The 16,515-nt window shown below is 55.8% G+C and overlaps 1 protein-coding gene across 4 annotated transcripts in view; it reads left to right on the forward strand.

The window, feature by feature from the left end:
* Positions 1-4,224: 4,224 nt before the first annotated feature.
* Positions 4,225-16,515, forward strand: part of Slc6a1 (solute carrier family 6 member 1) — a 31,149-nt gene continuing 18,858 nt past the window's right edge. For 2 of the 4 annotated variants that reach the window (XM_004874848.4, XM_004874849.4), the window contains exon 1: positions 4,225-4,318. The gene's annotated coding sequence lies outside the window, so the exon portion shown is untranslated. Of the gene's footprint in view, positions 4,319-6,181; positions 6,249-16,515 lie in introns of those variants that run through there. The other 2 variants (XM_087207175.1, XM_087207174.1) reach the window with 2 other exon arrangements.

The following is a 16,515-nucleotide window of genomic DNA, read 5'->3' on the forward strand; positions in this document are numbered from 1 at the left end:
AGGTGCAAGCGATGCATGGGGATGGAATGAGGGCATCCTGGGCCCCCCACCACTGGAGGGTTGTCAGGGGCAGCAGGGGCTGAGCCTGACAGTGTGCAGGGCTCCACGCGATGACAGTCCCTGACCCACTATGGCGGGGGTGGCAGATGCAGTTGAGCAATAATCAGGTGGGATTTCTGGAGATGGGGACATGAAGGTTGACCTTGACCGTCAATAAGAACTGACTTTAAAGAGAGCCGTGTCAGCTGGAGAGGAGGAGCAGGAGGTGCCTTGCACATGCAGCAGAGTGACAAATCCCTACAGAGCACACACCATGACGTACAGGGCATTTGTGGCATCCATATGACCATCCTTCCCATCTGGCCCATGAAGGAACCAAGGCCCAGAAAGGTAGGGTCACCTGCCCAAGCTCCGATGGGCTCCACAGTCAGTGCATTACCCACCATGCTGCCTGGGGAGTTCTCTGGCTGCCTTGCCTGCTGAAGGGTTTGCGTATGGATCCCAGCATGGCTGACTGCACAAATATCTAACATTCAGCAAGGAGGCCAAGGCCAGCAGTGATGTGCCCCAGTGTCCCAGTGTGACTCAGGGGCAGGATAACAAAATGATCTCATGCCCTGTTCTCTCCCTGGAGGGTTATTGTGGTTTTTCGAGTGGTTACACACATTAATACTGTGGTTTTGCTAATGGGGGAGTTCTGGGTGGAGGGTCGTAGTTAGGCCATCACATCTCTTCTGGAAACAAATGCCCCAGCCTGCTTCCCAAAGGGGAGACTTCTTAGGTCTTAGGGGGTGTCTCACCACCTGGCTATAATTTTGGTGAGGCTGGAAAGTGGAATTACATGTTGTCATGGAGACGGATTTGGCTATAGCAGTGGAGAGGGGGCCTGAGTGGGAGGCTAGATGGGGGAGCAGACCACCGCCTGGTGATGGGACCCAGCACAGGGAAAGTGTACCCCTTTTAATTTACAGAATCAGAGAGGGTGAGGGACTTGGCAAGGTCACACAGCAGGCTGGAAACCAATCGAGCATTCTGAGTCCCTCACCAGCTCTCTTCCCACAGCAGCTCTTGGCCTATTGGGAAGCCGGAAGATCAGCGAGTTACTGTCCCAAAGCCCCTACTTTGGGGGTGGCCAGGCCTGCAATGGGATCCCAGCTCTGCCCCTCTCCTGTGTGTCTCTGAGCTGGTGACTCCATCTCTCTGTGCCTGTGTCCCATGTGCCAATGAGTGGCATGAACTAAGCACTCAGAAATGTACCAGCAGTCCTATGTTCCCGGGCTTTGGACCGAATAACTAACTGTCCTCCAGCAAGTCACTGTCCTTCCCTTGCTAGGTCTCAGTTTACCCATAAAAGGACTCAGCTAGGTAATATCTAAGGACCACTTCCGGTCTGCTGGCCTATGAGTCTATGACTGCTGCTTCCAGTCTTCTCCCTTTAAATTCACCCTGCATAGCTGGCCAGGCTCAGATGTCTTAAACCATGCTTTACCCTTCAGCTCCAGAACAGTCAGTGGCTCCCCAGTACCCCTCAAGTTCAAGTCTCAATTGCCTAAGGTGGCAGGTGAGCCATCCACGCTCAGACCCTCACCCAACGGACTCTCCCAGACTGTGGCGTCTCTCTCTAGCCCTCCTTGTGTCATACTCAGCAGGTGCTCAATAAACATTTGTTGAGTGAATGAACACAGGAATGAAATAGTTCTCTAAATTAGGCTACTCAAACTTTAGTCATTTGTAAGCCAGCCACAAGGGTTTTGCAAAAATCTGTGCACCATGTCTATTTTTATTTACTTAAATATTTTCCTTTTTTAGATTAAATAAGTGTATCTCAAAAGGAATCTTTACATCACACTGTAACTAGAAGACCAGTATCACTTGCTAGAAATAGGCCTCTGTGAAAATAAACACAAGGACAAACAGCAATGTACTCGAGGTGCGCTCAATGTTACTGCGTGCCGAGGCCAGAGGCCTAGCCTGGCCTGCTCACCTTACCGAGGGATTAGTCAGTGCCCAGGGAGGTTTTGAGTCCCTGCTAACCTGAGACGCGCCCATTGATGGAGTCACAAGGACAGTTCTAGGAGAGGTGGTCGAGCTGTCCAGCCATGAGTGCGGCTCTGCACGGGGCACGCCGACGTGCTCAGGAAGATTTTCACCCGTTTCATGGCAGGCCCTGGAGACCCTGCAGGCATACACTTCAACCTCATAGCACAGTGTTCTGTAGCGAAAGCCCACTGCCCAGGAGACGGTGCTCAGAACAACACCGTGCCCACCCACCTCCCTGGTGGGGCAAGGACGAGATAGGAAATATTTATCCAGGAAATACAAAAGAAGAAAAAGGAATAGGAAAGGCTGTTATTATTCTTTTGTACAAGTATTTCTTCATATTTACAATCGAACACTGGATTTGTAAGGACCATTTCGGTTTTAAGCTGAACTCAAACTTGCGAAAATGAGGAAAAGGGAACATATGATTTCAATAAGTAAACTGCCTTCAGGTGTGACTGGATCCAGGGCCTCCAGCAATATTCACCAGGACTTCAGCTTTCCTCCTCTGGGTTCTGCCCTCTGCCTCATTTTCAGGAGGGTGGTGGAGGTGTGGCAGAGGCAGCTGTTTCTTCACAGGTGTGGCAGCTCCAGGCTCAGGGACCCTGGTGGAGATCCAGAGTTTTGGTACAGTCCCATAACCCAGCATCTCCCACCTGTCCCACACTGAGGTCAGGGCAATGAACTGTGACTGGCTAAGCTCAGGGTCTCCTGTCCACTTCTGGGGGAAGTAAACACAAACTCCTTTCCTGCCGCCCTCGTGTCCCTGATCTGAGTGGGGCCCCATCTCCATCTACACAGCCCCAGTCATCCTCTGCCCTCCACTCAGGCTCCGTGGTGCTTCCTTGGGGAGCCTTCCTGGCACTCCCAGCTGGACCGGGACCCCGTGTGCTCTGTGTCTTGGCAGAGCTTGTGGCCCTAGCTCTAGTGGCTGCTGGTGTCTCTCACACTGGACCTCACTACCCCGAGCTCTGTGCCTGGTCTTGCCTACCATATGTGCCATGACTGCATCTTGGGTGTCCCCTGAGGCCGTGTGTTGAGGGCTGGTCCCCAAGGTATTGGTACTGTTAAGAGGTGGAGGAAGCCTTAGGAGGTAAGGCCGGGGTGTGGGGGTCATTGGGATATGCAGTGGAAGGGGACAGTGGTATTCACCCTTCCCCTCTCTCCTTGTTTCCTGGCTACCATGAGATGAGCTGTTTGCTCTGCCATGACTGCTGTCTTGCCACAGGTCCAAAGCAATGGGAACAAACATCCATGCACTAGAATCTCTGCAACCAAGAGCCAAACAAACCTTTCCTCCTTTTAACTTGATTACCTCAGGTATTTTGTTACAGTGACAGAAAGCTGATTGACAGTGTCCCTGAGCCTGTAACAGTGGCTGGCACACAGAAGTTCAGCAATTATTTATTAGAAGTATGGATGGAGGTCAAAACCTGGTAACCAGTATATGGGGGACATGGTCAAGGAGGACCCCAGGGTTCCATGCTCATGGGCAAGAGGCTCAAGTCAGGGTGACCTCAGGAGCACTGGGTGAGACCTCCAGGAGGGCTGAAGGGAGAGGGGACCAGTCAGCGGTGGGACAGCCAGGGGAGTCAGCCAGAGTGGGGAGGAAGAGGCCGATCTACCCTGGGACCCCAGGGAGGAGGAGCCATACCCCATTCCCAGGAGTCTGTGTGGAAGGTGCAAGGTCAGGATTTGGCCAGCGGGAGGGAGCGCGTCCCCGCTGGAGGACAGTGTCTAGAGGACTGCCCCTCAGACCTCAGAAACAGGAGGGGGCTCTCTGCACCCTGGGAAGCCTCCCAGGTTAGTCATGTTTAACACCTGTCCCCCACAGCCAGGCACAGCCCCTGGGCCCCAGGACCAAGTCCTGCGAGGACAGCCCTTCTGGCCCCTCCTTGGCCCGACATCAGCTCCAGGGGGCGTCAGTGTCCCCAGGGGCAGAAGGTGGGCAGAGAGGGGCCACCGCCCATCCTACCCCCAGCCACACATGGTCACCCATGGAGAGGGAGGAGGGTGAGTCTATGGAGGTAGGGACAGAAGGACAGAGGCAGACTGGCGGACAGGCTGACCGTGGCCTGGACTGAGAGGGAGGGAGGGAGGGAGAGAAAGGAGAGCAGCAAGAGGAGAGGGGGCGGGGCAGGGGAGCGAGCGATGCCCCGCCCACCGGGCGTGTCCCTGGCCCGGCCCCTCCCCCTGCCGCCTGGAGGACTCCGCGCAGCGCGGAGCAGGAGCTGCGCCGAGCCCAGCGAGGAAAGAGCGCCGCGCAGCCCCGCCGCAGGTAGGAGCGGGCGGGACCCTCGCGGCCGTGGGGCCCAGGTGCCGCCACCCGTACCCCTGCCCCTGCCTGGGACGCGCGGTCAGGGGTTCAGCCCCGCACCCTGCCCGCCCTGCGCCGGGACCTAGCTGTCTGAGCCCCGCGTGTTCCCAGGGATGGGGGCCAGGGCGCAGAAGCCGCGCTGCGTTTTGAGTCCACGCGGCCCCCAATCCTGGGGCCTCTGGCAGGGCAGGGTCCCCTGGGGAAGGTCACCTCCTCCCATCCCGGACACCCTAGATCCCGGGACATGCGCCCAGGTCCCCTGCCTTACAGGGTTCCCCGGGGGCGGAGGCCGAGTGTCCTAGCTGCTTTAGAGACCACTGTCCCCTACCGTCCCAGATTCTACTCCCTGGCGAAGCGAAAAGGGGCAGCACCGCCGGCCATAACCCTCAGGTCTACCTACGAGGCGGTGCCCTGTACCCACGTCCCTCAGAGTGGCACCCACAGATGTCCTGTTCTACGCTTGGCTTGGTTTTCCAACGAGGAACTCAGACTGGGCAGCTCCGCACTTAAGCTCCGAGCTGATATCCCTCAAAATAATCGTGAACCCCAAGGAGAAAATTGGATTTTTAAAAAATCTAAACCCTCTAAAAATCTAAACCCTGCCCTCGAAGTGGGGATTAAATGGCTCCTGAGCTTTGTGACACCCCCCCAAAATCCGCCTATGTTAGTCTGAGTAGAGTTTGGGATCAACCTTGGTTTTCTGTGACATGCAAGGTGGGTGGGCATTGGGCAGGAGAGGGGTGTGGGTGCTGGGTGTCACCTGAATTCTCTGTCCTGGAGAACTTCGGGGGAGCTGCAGTCCAGAGGGGCCTGAAAAGTCAACGCCAACTCCCACATTCCAAAACAAAGATCAGAAGGGAGCAAAGTGCCCGGTGCCCTCCAGCCCGCCCTCCACCAGGGCTGTGACAGCCCTATCAGGTCCTGGCCCGAGCATCCTCGGTCCCCCGCTCAGGCTGAGGAGGAGAAAGACAGGTTCCCTTAGAGGTGTGTGTCCCTGCGGTAGTGGGAGGGACCTTTTCCAAAAGCAGCCGGGGCAAAATGGCTGAGCCCTGGAGCCTCAGGAAGAAATTGTCAGGCTGGCGGCAGACAAAGAAAGCACTCTGTCTCCAGCCAAGTGGTAACTCGGTGGCCGGTCCTCAGAGGACAAACTGTAAGTCCCAGGCGGGCATGACACACAGCCTGGCCTGTGTAGCAGGGCATCTGGATAGCAGGGTTCTCCGTTCTCCAGGAGGCAGTTGCTGCTGGGCGAGAGGAGACAGGACGGTCTTGCTACCTGGGCTCTGGGCAAAAGGAGAAGTGGGTCCCCAGGGACTTGGATGGGGCTGGGAGGGGCGCCTAGAGGCCAAGCTGTGGGCCACTTAGGGCGTGCACCGGTCAAAATCAAGTTCCTTAAAGCCGAGAGATGCTAATAGCTCCTCCTCTGCTCGCTGGATCTTACATATCTGGGAACTCAGGAGCTAAGCAGCAGAGGCTGTGGATGTTTATGCATGACCCAGCACACAGCAGAAACTCAACGAATGTCTTAGAATCCAGCCTGCTGTAGTGGAATGAGATGGCAGGGGACCCACCTTCGGTGTTTACCTTGATGGTTACCTTGAGCCAGGAAGGCTGTCGAATGTACCCTCTCAGGCCATGGCCGGGAACAAATGAGCTGTGGGAGAGGGTTTGCTTTGAGCTGGGGCACTGCCGTTTCCTGGCCCGAGTGACCTTGGCTGAGTTCCAGTCTTCATTTTAGAAGGAAGGAGTGAAGTACTGAACCCTTCCAGTGTACCAAGCTTAATTGCCTACATCACCTTCATGCACGGGTACTCTCTCAGTCCCCACTTCAGAGGTGAAGAAACCATGGGACAGAGGGGACAGTGACTTGCCCAAGGTCACACAGCAGGAAGAGGTAAGGAGGATTGGTGTGGGTATCACTAAATTCCCAGGGCTGGCCTTGAACCCGTGATCCTCCTACCTCCGCCTCCTGGGACTACAGATGTGCTCCACGGCACCCAGCTAAGCCCTGGTCTTTGGATTTCCAAGCCATCTTTGCCTCAGTTTTCACACCCGAAAAGTGAGACAGTGGGGATTGGTTCCTGAGACCAGTTTAGTGACTGTCGGCGCATCTCTTCAGGCTACCATGTGAGCAGTGGCTGCTCTTCCTCCCCGGCATGTGAGGTGTGAGGAGTAACGTTAAGCAGCGCACAAATGTCAGGCGGCTTCTTGCCATCACAGACAGACGCCGTTCCCAGGCTTGGCTGTGAGCTCAGCAGCTGAGGCAGATGTCCCAGGCCACTGAATTCAGAGACGTTTTCTCCTCCCTGTCCTGCTTGCAGATGGGTCACAGGGGGAGTGTCACCCCCAGAAAGCCAGTCTTGCCCAGCACCTGCAGCCCCTTTGTCCTCGGGTTAGGTGGGATGTCCAGGCCAGTGTGCCTGGCTTCCTTCATCCCAAGCCACATTAGCCTCATGCCTCCTCCCTCAGCCACAGCCCTGTGCCGGCCCCAGCAAGAGAATCTGCATTGCCTTGTGCCCATGGGGAAGGTGGCAGGCCTGGCTCAGCCTGAATCACAGCTGGCTCTTCAATTCACCCATTCCCTGTTGCCCGAGCTCCTCTGTGCCCGGAGATCAGTGGCAAGAGGCAGCCCCCTCCCGGGAGGGTAGGAAACAACCCTGAGGACTCCAGTTGCAAAGAGCAGCCCCTCCCCTACCCGATGAGATCACGTGTCCTCTGCTGGGCGGTGTGGGCATGGCATAGGTGGTCCTTCGCACCAGCTTTGCCCCATTTTCTGAAGGTCACTGAGAGATGGAGAGAAAGAGGATAGCATTGAGAGGGATGAGGCTGGGAGGCCAGATGTGAACCCCAAAATAGGACTTCCCAGGAAATGCGTCTCCGTCCATGAGCTGGAGGGACACCAGCAGCTGCATCTATTCTATGCCCCCCAAAACCCTCTGGAGCTGTGGAAAGGCAATGCAGAGTCACAGGGAGCTGGTTAGTAACAAAGATAAGAGTTTCCTGGCATAGGCAGTAGGTGTAAACACAAGCTGTGATATTTCAGCATAGGGCTAAAATTCAGACATAAACAGGAAAACATGCCTGCTAAATATTGTTCCAATGGTTGTATTATCGATGTAAGCAGTAACTATCGGTTATAGCAAGTTGACACTCTACGAGTGTATGCCATGTGTTAGGCTTAGAATACTGCACTTAATTTTCACCTGGGAGGAGCAGTAGAACTATCTGAGAGGACGGGCACTGGGGCACTTGCTGCTGGATCACAGGCAGGGATAGTACCTGGCTCTCAAGCCCGAAGTCAGCCACAGACCCCTGTGCTCGGCTCCCTGCTGTGGCTCACCGGGTGCTGACTGTGACTCCCCACTCTAAGGAACTGCACAGTTCGTGAGCATCTCGCCCTGGGCTTGATCCACAGAGTTCTCCCAGCTCTGGAAGGCTGAGTATCAAGGGAGCCACTGTTGAGGGAAAGCTGAGGCTCGAAGAGAAGAACTTGTGCCCAAATCCCTCAGCTGCCGAGTCACAGAGCTGAGGGTCAAGCTGAGGTGTCCTGCCTGTTGCCACACATTTGTGACTCAGACTTAAAATTCACCTAAAGCTGGTATTGATGGCGTGTACCCAGCCACCTTTCCCTAACTCTCCCGTCTCCCAATCCAACCCCTGCACCTCACTGCTTGGGAAGCCATGGAAAGTGGCTGACAAAGCCATCAGCTCCGTTTACCGTGATCTGACATGACATGAGAAGTGGCATCCAACTCGATGGGAGCCGCCTGCGGCGAATGGGCTTCTATTTTTACATTTCTCACAAATTGGAAATTACAGGGAGTCCAGGTCTTGCAGCATGATTGGCTGTGGCACTCTGCAGAGGGTGCACAGCCAGGGGGAACGGACCATGTTAGGATGCGGGGGCCCTTGGCTGTGAAAGGGGCCCCAGCTCTGGGGCCGAGTGGGACCCAGGCTCTCCAGCCAGGCTCAGGGAGGCAGGAGCTAGTGGCTGCCTTGGCCAGGAGCTGCAGCTCTGCCCACCTGTCGGCTGCCTGGTGCCTGCAAGATCAGTGTCTCCTGCCAGCTCTTGAGATAACTGTGCTCTGGCCAGAGGGACATTCAAGGTCAAAGATGCCCTGAAAGACGTTGACAGCAGGTCGCTTTCATGGCCTTATTGTTTGGCAGGGAGGCTCTGTACAGAGAGAGGGCAGCAGCCACAGGGAGGTGAGCGAAGACATTTGCTATCGGTATTGCACTTTGCTGCATCGTGTGGAACATGCCACTCTCGGTTATCAGAAGAGCAATTTACAATGAGGACTTTACTTTCTCTTAAGCCCAAATTCAAATGACCTTGACCCAAATGAGGTCGATTGCACACATGTGAGTATACATGTGCATAATACTTAAGTAGAATTTCACAGTTGTTGTTTTTTGGGTTTTTTGGTACCGGGGATCGAACTCGGGACCTTGCAGGCACTGGAACCACTGAGCTAAATCCCAGGCTGAATGTCACAGTTTTCAAAGCATTTTCTCAGTGGAAGTTTGCATCAGCTCTGGGAGTTCAGGGTGAAAGCAGTGTTACTGTTATTACTACCATTCTTATCGCCATCGTTTGGATGGAGAAACTGGGGGTCCGAGGGCCCTGGGCCCTCAACTCTGTCTGCTGTTTTCTCAAGTGGTGGAGTCACCTTTACTAAGCCCAAATCATCAGGTTAGCCAGGTAGCCAGATGGGGAAGAGCCCAGGTGAAGGAGGCGGAGCACAGCACACGGATTGAGGCTTTGAGGGTGTGCGAAGCACAGTGAAGTTTTCAAGAAGAGGGTCCTCATCTTGGTTGAGCCTCTTCTAATCTCTGGCTGGGGACTGGGGTTTCAGAGTATGATGGGCCAGGTGTGGGAGAAGAGGAGGGCTGATTGCTCTCAGGAGCATCTGCACACAGGCGTTCGTGTCTGCGTGTTTGGGTGGAAATGAACCCCAGGCCCCATGAGGTTGTCCAGAAGGACCTGCAGAAGGATGGAGAAGTGGTCCTACAGAGCCTGGGGCTGCTGTGCCCCACGGAGGAGTGGGCTGCATGCTTCCATGTTGTGCTCAGCGAAGAGGGTGGGGGTGGCAGGATATGGGCTGGAAACCACGGGACCAGCCATTGCTCCAATCCCCTCTGCCATTCTGAAGATTGTGACATATGTCAAGTCTTAGGAGCTTTGCTGAGGGCTGCAGGGCAGGCAGGGGACTCGAGGGCTTGTTGTGTCCCCTGCCTGTGGAGTGGAAACTGGCCAGCTGGCCCTGGCCCACTGAGCATGGTGTGTCTCTTGGGCACAGCTTCTGATGGGCCCCGCCTCATTGACCCTGAGTGGATGCTGGGGACCATGAGGATCAGGGCTGCAGAGTCACTTCCCCAGATGGCACTGAAGTGTGACCTAAGTCCTGCTGATGCTGGCCCCATGTGCTCTTCCATGTGGTGCAGGTAATGGTGCAGGGCATCAGGGACTTTTCCTTTGCATTGGCCGTTTCTGTTTGTGACTGGACCATGCAAGGGCTGAGGCCAAGTCACAACAATACAAAACAAATGTGACCAAAGCCCAAAGCTCACAGCTTCCCAGGCTGGGCCTGAGTGCTCCGATGCTGCAGCTGGGACTTGGCCGCTGCAAGAATTCACTGGGACTTTGGCATAGGAAGGCCCTAAGTTGGATGTTCTTTTTACAGTCTGAGATCAAGGACCCATCCAGGATTTTTAAGAAGAAAAGGAAAGAAAATGTGGGCTCAGGGAGGGGGAAGAAGCAGTCTTCCTGAGTGTGTTCTGTGAAGACGGAATTTCAGTGCCAGTATGTGTCCCGCAGCCCTGGTGACAGGCACTTCCGACAGAGTGTGCAAATGTGGCCCTTCTCCACCCTGAGCTCTGCCACCAGGCACCAGCCGAGCACATCACAACCACGGTCCCAGGAACCTCAGTAAGGAAACTGAGGCTTGGGAGCTCCAGGGGCTCCCAAGGTTGGACAGTTGACTCGGCAGAGCTGGGGCTCTGATCCAGATTGCAGGAAGGAAGTAGAGAGCCAAGAGCTCCCTGGCTTGGAGCCTGCAGGAGATCCTGAGCAGTCCCTTCGCCTCTCTGTGCCTAGAGCCAAGGGGCTTGGGCCACTGGACAGGGCCAGGGTCTGAGGCGGAAGTTGCATGCCCCACTTCTTCCTCCCCTCCTCCATGTCCCCCATCATAGCCTCCTGGGACTAATGACTGGGGACGATAAAGCCTTTTCTCCAAATGGCAGTGAATGGCACTAATGACAGAGCAGATGCGGCACTGTTAATCATGCGGGGGTATTAAATGAAAACGCCAGCCTGGGAGGAGTTAAATAGCATTGTTCAGCTGCCAACAACCCCGCTTCAAAGCAGTGCCATGGGCCTGGGCCAGGGCACACGGCCCCCTCCCCAACCTTGGAGCCAGGCAGGAATCACAAAGCTAAGGACGTTTCCCCAGCCCAGAGTCCTCGGCTGCTCCTTGCACATCAGCAGCGATTTGAGGAGGTTTTGGAGAGGCCTCTGGGGGTGTAGACACCATCTCTGGGGTCCAGGGTCTAGGTGTGGAACCCCATGTCTTCGGGAGTTCTGGTGCCAAGCATAGTGCGGGACACAGCGAGGTCCTGCCCCCTCTCTTGGGGATGTCTATGTGGTTCCTTAAGTGAGAACCAGAGGCCACTCAGGCTGAGTGGGAAGGGGGCAGGGCAGGGGACGGGCCCCTTCTTGGGTCCCAACCACTTGGCCTTCCCTGACACAAGGTTCTGCAGAGGAACTTGGCCTCCTGTATGCACAGGCAGCCCCTTTGCCCTCTGTGAGCCTCAGTTTACCTATCTACAGAATGGAAGAAGTAGGTGCATTATGGCTGCTGGCAAAAATTCGCCCCCTGCCCAACCCCAGCCCAGATCCTGGAGGATCACAGAGATCATGACCCGGAGTGACATGTGGAGGCTGTCAAGCAGGAGACAGGGCCATCAGCTTCGCTCATCCTGTGGACCCAGAACCTCACTCAGATCTTCCCTCGCTCCCACTCTGAACTTGGAACTTGTGTCTCGGGTTGTTTTAGGTGAAAAAGACTCATAAAGCCCACCCATTGCAGACACCTCTGTTTCACAGATGGGTAAATGGAGGCCCAGAGAGGCATCCTGGCCTGCCCTCCCCGAAGGTGCTAGGACCCAGGACTTTTCCCTGGCCCCGGTGCTCTTTCCCCTGGTCCAAACTGGCCCAGCTCCACTGTTGGGAAATTATTAAATAGAGTTGGTGGAAGGACTCTGGTTGCCGTGACAACGGAGCCCATGTCCTCCGGAGATAATGGCGCTGCACAGGGGAGTGATGTGTGCTGAATGCTGATTTGGGAGCTGCTGGAGCGGGAGTGAAGGCACAGAGGGGACTAGGTCCAGGGTATGAGGCTCCCCAGAAGGAGGTGTAGACTGTGGGGACGGGAAGCCATGGGGACTTGTTGTTAGTTCCAGTGAAGGGGCATCCAGAGGTACAGCTGCCACCAAGCCTCCAACTGCTCCAGGGACCACCTGGGAGCAGACAGTGCAGGGGACACCAGTCTGTGCCTGGGTCCCAGAGGGGCCGCTGTGGGGCTCCCAATGTCAGGACACTAGACACCTGCAAGGTTTAGGACAGGGCTGAGGGTGATTCTGACAGCCCAGAGCACCAAGGCCAGCCTGAGAGGAAGGAGAGCCCTGTGTCCAGGTAGCAAAGAGCATCACAGACCCAGCCCTCCCTGCTGCTTCCTCAGCTGTGTGACCCCAGGCAAGTCCCTTCCCTCAGAGCCTCAGTGTCCTCATCTGTAAAATGGGGCTCATGCCAGCACCTGCCTTACAGAGTGCTCATGAGACCACATCCTGCCCGGGGCCGGGCCACAGCCCCTTGACAGTAGCTATTGTTTATCCTTAGCCAAAGATAAGGTGCTTGGAGTAGTAGTGGCTGGGCACTTGTGGAGTTGGAAGGTGGGAAGCGGCTGAGACACATGTGGGCGGGTGACGGGCCTCTATGTCCTGGGCCAGTGAACATCCATCAGTAGAGAACAAATGCCCAACCCCCAAAACCCGTGTGGGCACCGTGCAGGGAACTGAGTTTTCTTTATGCCGGCTCTCAAAATGGCCCCACGCCGCGAAGCCTTTTGTTAGGTATTTACCCTCCCCCACACCCTTATTTCCTCTCCTGCACTGCTGGCAGAGTACATTTCCCTCCCTAGTCGGGGCTCAGAGACTATAGGGTTAACACCCCGAGAAACCAAGTGCATCATTTGCATGCTGGCAGAGGCGCTGAAGCTGGAGCTGGCAGAGGACCCCATTCCCTTTTGGAAGAGGAGAGAGGGCCCTGGATGCAGAATTTGGCAGATTCAAAGGCAGCAAGGGGGGCGGGAGCTGCTGATTTAGATGCAAGCGACCATTTTGTTTTGCTTCCGCAAACCCTTCTGAGCACATCGAGCCCACAAGCAGCAGCAACCTGTTTCTGGGTGCCCTGACTGGGAGGGACATTTCCTGCTGTCTCTGGCCCCAGATGAGAGGGTGAGAAGTGCTGAGCTCATGGACCTGGGGTGCTGGCTTCTCCGTCCCAGGCAGGCAAGGGGGGGTCAAGGAGACTCAGCCGGTGGACCCATTGAGACAGTTGACATTTACCAGGGATTTTAACCAATACCTAATTGCAGGATGCGGCCACTTGTCCACTTTGGGAACCCTGTTTAACGAACAGTGTGCTCCAGGAATTTGATGACATCAGCACCTCCCAGTGACCACCATTCTCTGGTGTCAACTGCCTAGAGCTTAAGGTCATGCTGGCTCTGCCTAAGACTGTTTTCCCACTGCTGCCTGAAAGAATAAATACGGCTGCCCAATCAGGTGGTTTATTAATCTCTGCCAGGCATCAGCATTCACCGTGGCCCTGGCACAGTACCAGCCACTTGACTTACCCTCCCTCTGAATCCTCATGCTGGTCCCACAGTAGCTGTTAGCACCTCTGTTTTAGACAGAAAGGTGGGTGGCTGGCCTACGGTCACACAGCATTGGACCTGTCACTCAAGCCAGGTTGCCTTGCGCCGAGGGGCCAGGCCTTGCTCTCCTGCCTCAGTGGGCAGTTTGTGATTATCCAGCCTCTGGCTACTCTTGAGCATACCAAGCGGAAGTCACGCATAGGTTTGCTTTCTGCTCAGTGACTGAAGATTTGCTCCATCAAAATCACATCTTCCAAACGGGTAGCTGCTTCTTGCTACAGAGAGTTTTGAACAGATGCACTGGCAAAAGTGAGCAGCATTTGAGTCTTATAAAAATAAAATCAGCTTTATCTTGCAGGAAAATATTTCAGACCCTGGAATCTGACCCTCCACGGACTCTGAAAATACACACCCCTCCTCATTCTTGCAAAATACTCTCAAGCAGCATCTTGACTTTTTTTTTTAATCCAACTGAGCTCTTATGAAGTCCACAATAGGGTTTATTGTTTTCCAGATAAGAAGTGCAGCATGGAACAAGCTTTTTCAAGCCCTGGGGAAGGGGCTGTGCTTCCTGTGCTCTCCTCCTTTGGCCTAGCAAGTGCTGTATTGCATGACTAGGTGGCACTGTGGGCATTAGGATTGCAAGCTCAAAGCCTTCGAGGGCCAGGTGGGTCACACAAATGAGTACAGAGGTCAGGGGCACAATGACATTATCACCAGACTTGTAGTAAACTAGAAAACATATGCCCACCCCCTTCCCAAAGCAGGGAAATGCCAGTTTTAAAATTCTAAGCAGATGCCATGCAATCCAAACACATTTGGCTCCAAGGCTGTCAGCCCGAGGTCCCTAGTGGCTCTCCGTGACCTCACGGGTCCTGTCCTATATCTGGGGGCTGAGTATGTCATCTCTGGAATGGGACCCACACAGCCTGGAAGCTGTCGCCACCCCAGCATGGGTGCTGATAGAGGCCCTGGAGCTGTCCGGAGCCAGGCCCTGTTGTGCCTCTTAGTATTGCCAAGACAGGCCCCGGCTCGAGCTGCGCTTCTGCACATGGCTTATTAAAGATGAGCGCTCCATTCAGCCACTCCCAGATGCATTATTTTTCATTTTCTCCAAGTCTGAGTTCTCTAAGAGCCTTTCTCTGACTGCCCTTTGGAGCCCTTCAAGCTCTTCTTGAGCAGGAGTGAATGGTTCCTCAACCCCAGAACTTGCTGCCGAGCGAGTCTGACAAAGCAGAGAGCTGTGTAAGAGCATGCAAGTTCCATCGAGTGATTCTTACTCCTGATCAGGATTAATCCTTTCTGGCTGGCTAAGCTTGGGGCCTTTACAGAAGCATCCCCTGGAACCGAAGCGCCACACCAGTCAAAGGCAGCAGGGAGGAAGGGGTACCTAGACAGGTCAGGATGTGTGGGTGTAGCAGCTGGTGCCCTCAGCCTGTTCCCCCATCCCCTGTGCCCAGTACAGGGCCCACAGATGCTGGTGTGGGGAGGCAGCTGCTGTGCACAAGGCTGAGACTAAGGACCTGTCAGCCCCCCACCCCATGTGTCTACAGAAGGAGTCAGTGGCAGGTGCCCCTAGCCAGCTGCTGCTGCTAAGTGCAGGCAGCCCCCCACTTGGGAAGATTGTACAGCACACAGGAAACAGCATGTGCGGCTGTCCTGCCCTCCTCCCTCTTCTTGTCTGCCCCCTCCTCTCCATCCTCCTTCCCATCCCCCTCCGCCTTGTGCACCTCTCTCTGGCCCTCCCCTCTCATACCCCACTCAGCTCCTTCCTCCTCCATGTTCATCCCTGTGCAGGCTGCAGGTTTGGCCTGGTATGTCCAGACCCCCGGGTCTGACCCCAGGATGCTGACTCTCTGTCCCTGTGGCGCCTGTGGCCCCCACAGGGCTGCAGCGCATACTTGGGCCAGCCAGGAGATGTCCTGCCGGGCTGTCCTTACAGGAATCCGTGCTCTGAGGACGAGCAGAGCAAGGGCCGAGAGGAAGCTGTGGGGAGGCCACTGGGTGTGCAGTGGCAGGAGCCATGCATCTGTCTCCTGGGGATGCTGTGCCTGTCTTGGCACCTCATGCGGCCGAAGCCAGAGCAGTCATTGGGCAGCAGGCAGCAGGTGATCCCTGGCCCTTTGGTTTGTCTCCCGAGGGCCTGTTGTGAAGCCCTCGCCCACACACATGTGCTGGGGGGCACCCAGCTCATGGGAGAGACCAGTCCCACTGTGTGGAGGTGACAGAGTGGTCACTGGCGAGCTGCTGAGGAACTACTTATTGGTCAGTGGAGTCCCACAGAAGGACTGGGCTTTCCACATGGTCCCGCTGTGGTCCCAGCCTCCTCCCCCTCCCCACCAAAGCCAGGAGGTCTGTCGGGAGGCCAGCAGATCAAATCTCCCCACCTTTCTGGCAGCCCTGGCAGCCTCCATCCCGAGCACAGGGGCAGGACTGATTGGGAGCGTGACTTGGGAAGCCCAGGTTTGGGGTCCTGAATCCTGGGTCTGGGCCTCACCTCCTCCCTGCACAGTGGAGGGAGAGCCACATGCTGTCAGCTGTTCGGGCTGCTGAGCCCTTAGGGAGGCCTGGTGGGGAGAACCGTCCTGTGATACTGACCCTTCCCGCAGCAGTGCTGGCTCTGCGGCTCGACCCACCCCAACCTGGGCCCCGCCACCCTGCTGATCCCGCTGAGAACTGAGGATGAGGCCAGGAGCCAGGTGGGGCTGCCTCTTTCCTGCCTGCCCGCCCCTACTCCACATGCCCTGGAGAACCCAGGTGCTGCTTGGGTTCTGGGTCCTTGGATTGCTGGGTGGCTGATCTCCCAGGCACCCTAAGAGCTCAGGGGCAGTGGCTCTGTATTTTTCTGCTCCACAGGCACATAGCCAGGCAGGATGGGTTGGGTTAAAAATTTCCCTGACCAAAATGAGGGGCTCAGTCAAGTGGTACAGAAACCAGGGGCCAGAAGAGACTCTAGCAAACCACTGACTGTGCAGGCAAGGTGAGAAGGCGGAGGTCAGGAGGATGGAAATCACAGCAGGTGCCCGAGTCGGAGTTCAGCTCCTACCTGCACATGCAAGGAAACCCAGGCACAGAGAGAGCAAGGCACTGGCTTGAGGTCGCACAGCCAGTAAAGAGTGGGTAAGGGTTCCAGCTCCCCTCTGTGGGTCTCAAGGTAACTGCCCATCCTCCTCCCAGATGGGCCCCAGGACAGCGTCTCCTGGAAGATGTGCCTTGGGAGCCAGT

Source organism: Heterocephalus glaber, unplaced genomic scaffold (assembly GCF_053883595.1).
Source record: "Heterocephalus glaber isolate CG9 unplaced genomic scaffold, H.glaber_assembly_v1.0 deba00000768, whole genome shotgun sequence".
In the NCBI taxonomy this organism is placed as follows: Eukaryota; Metazoa; Chordata; class Mammalia; order Rodentia; family Bathyergidae; genus Heterocephalus; species Heterocephalus glaber.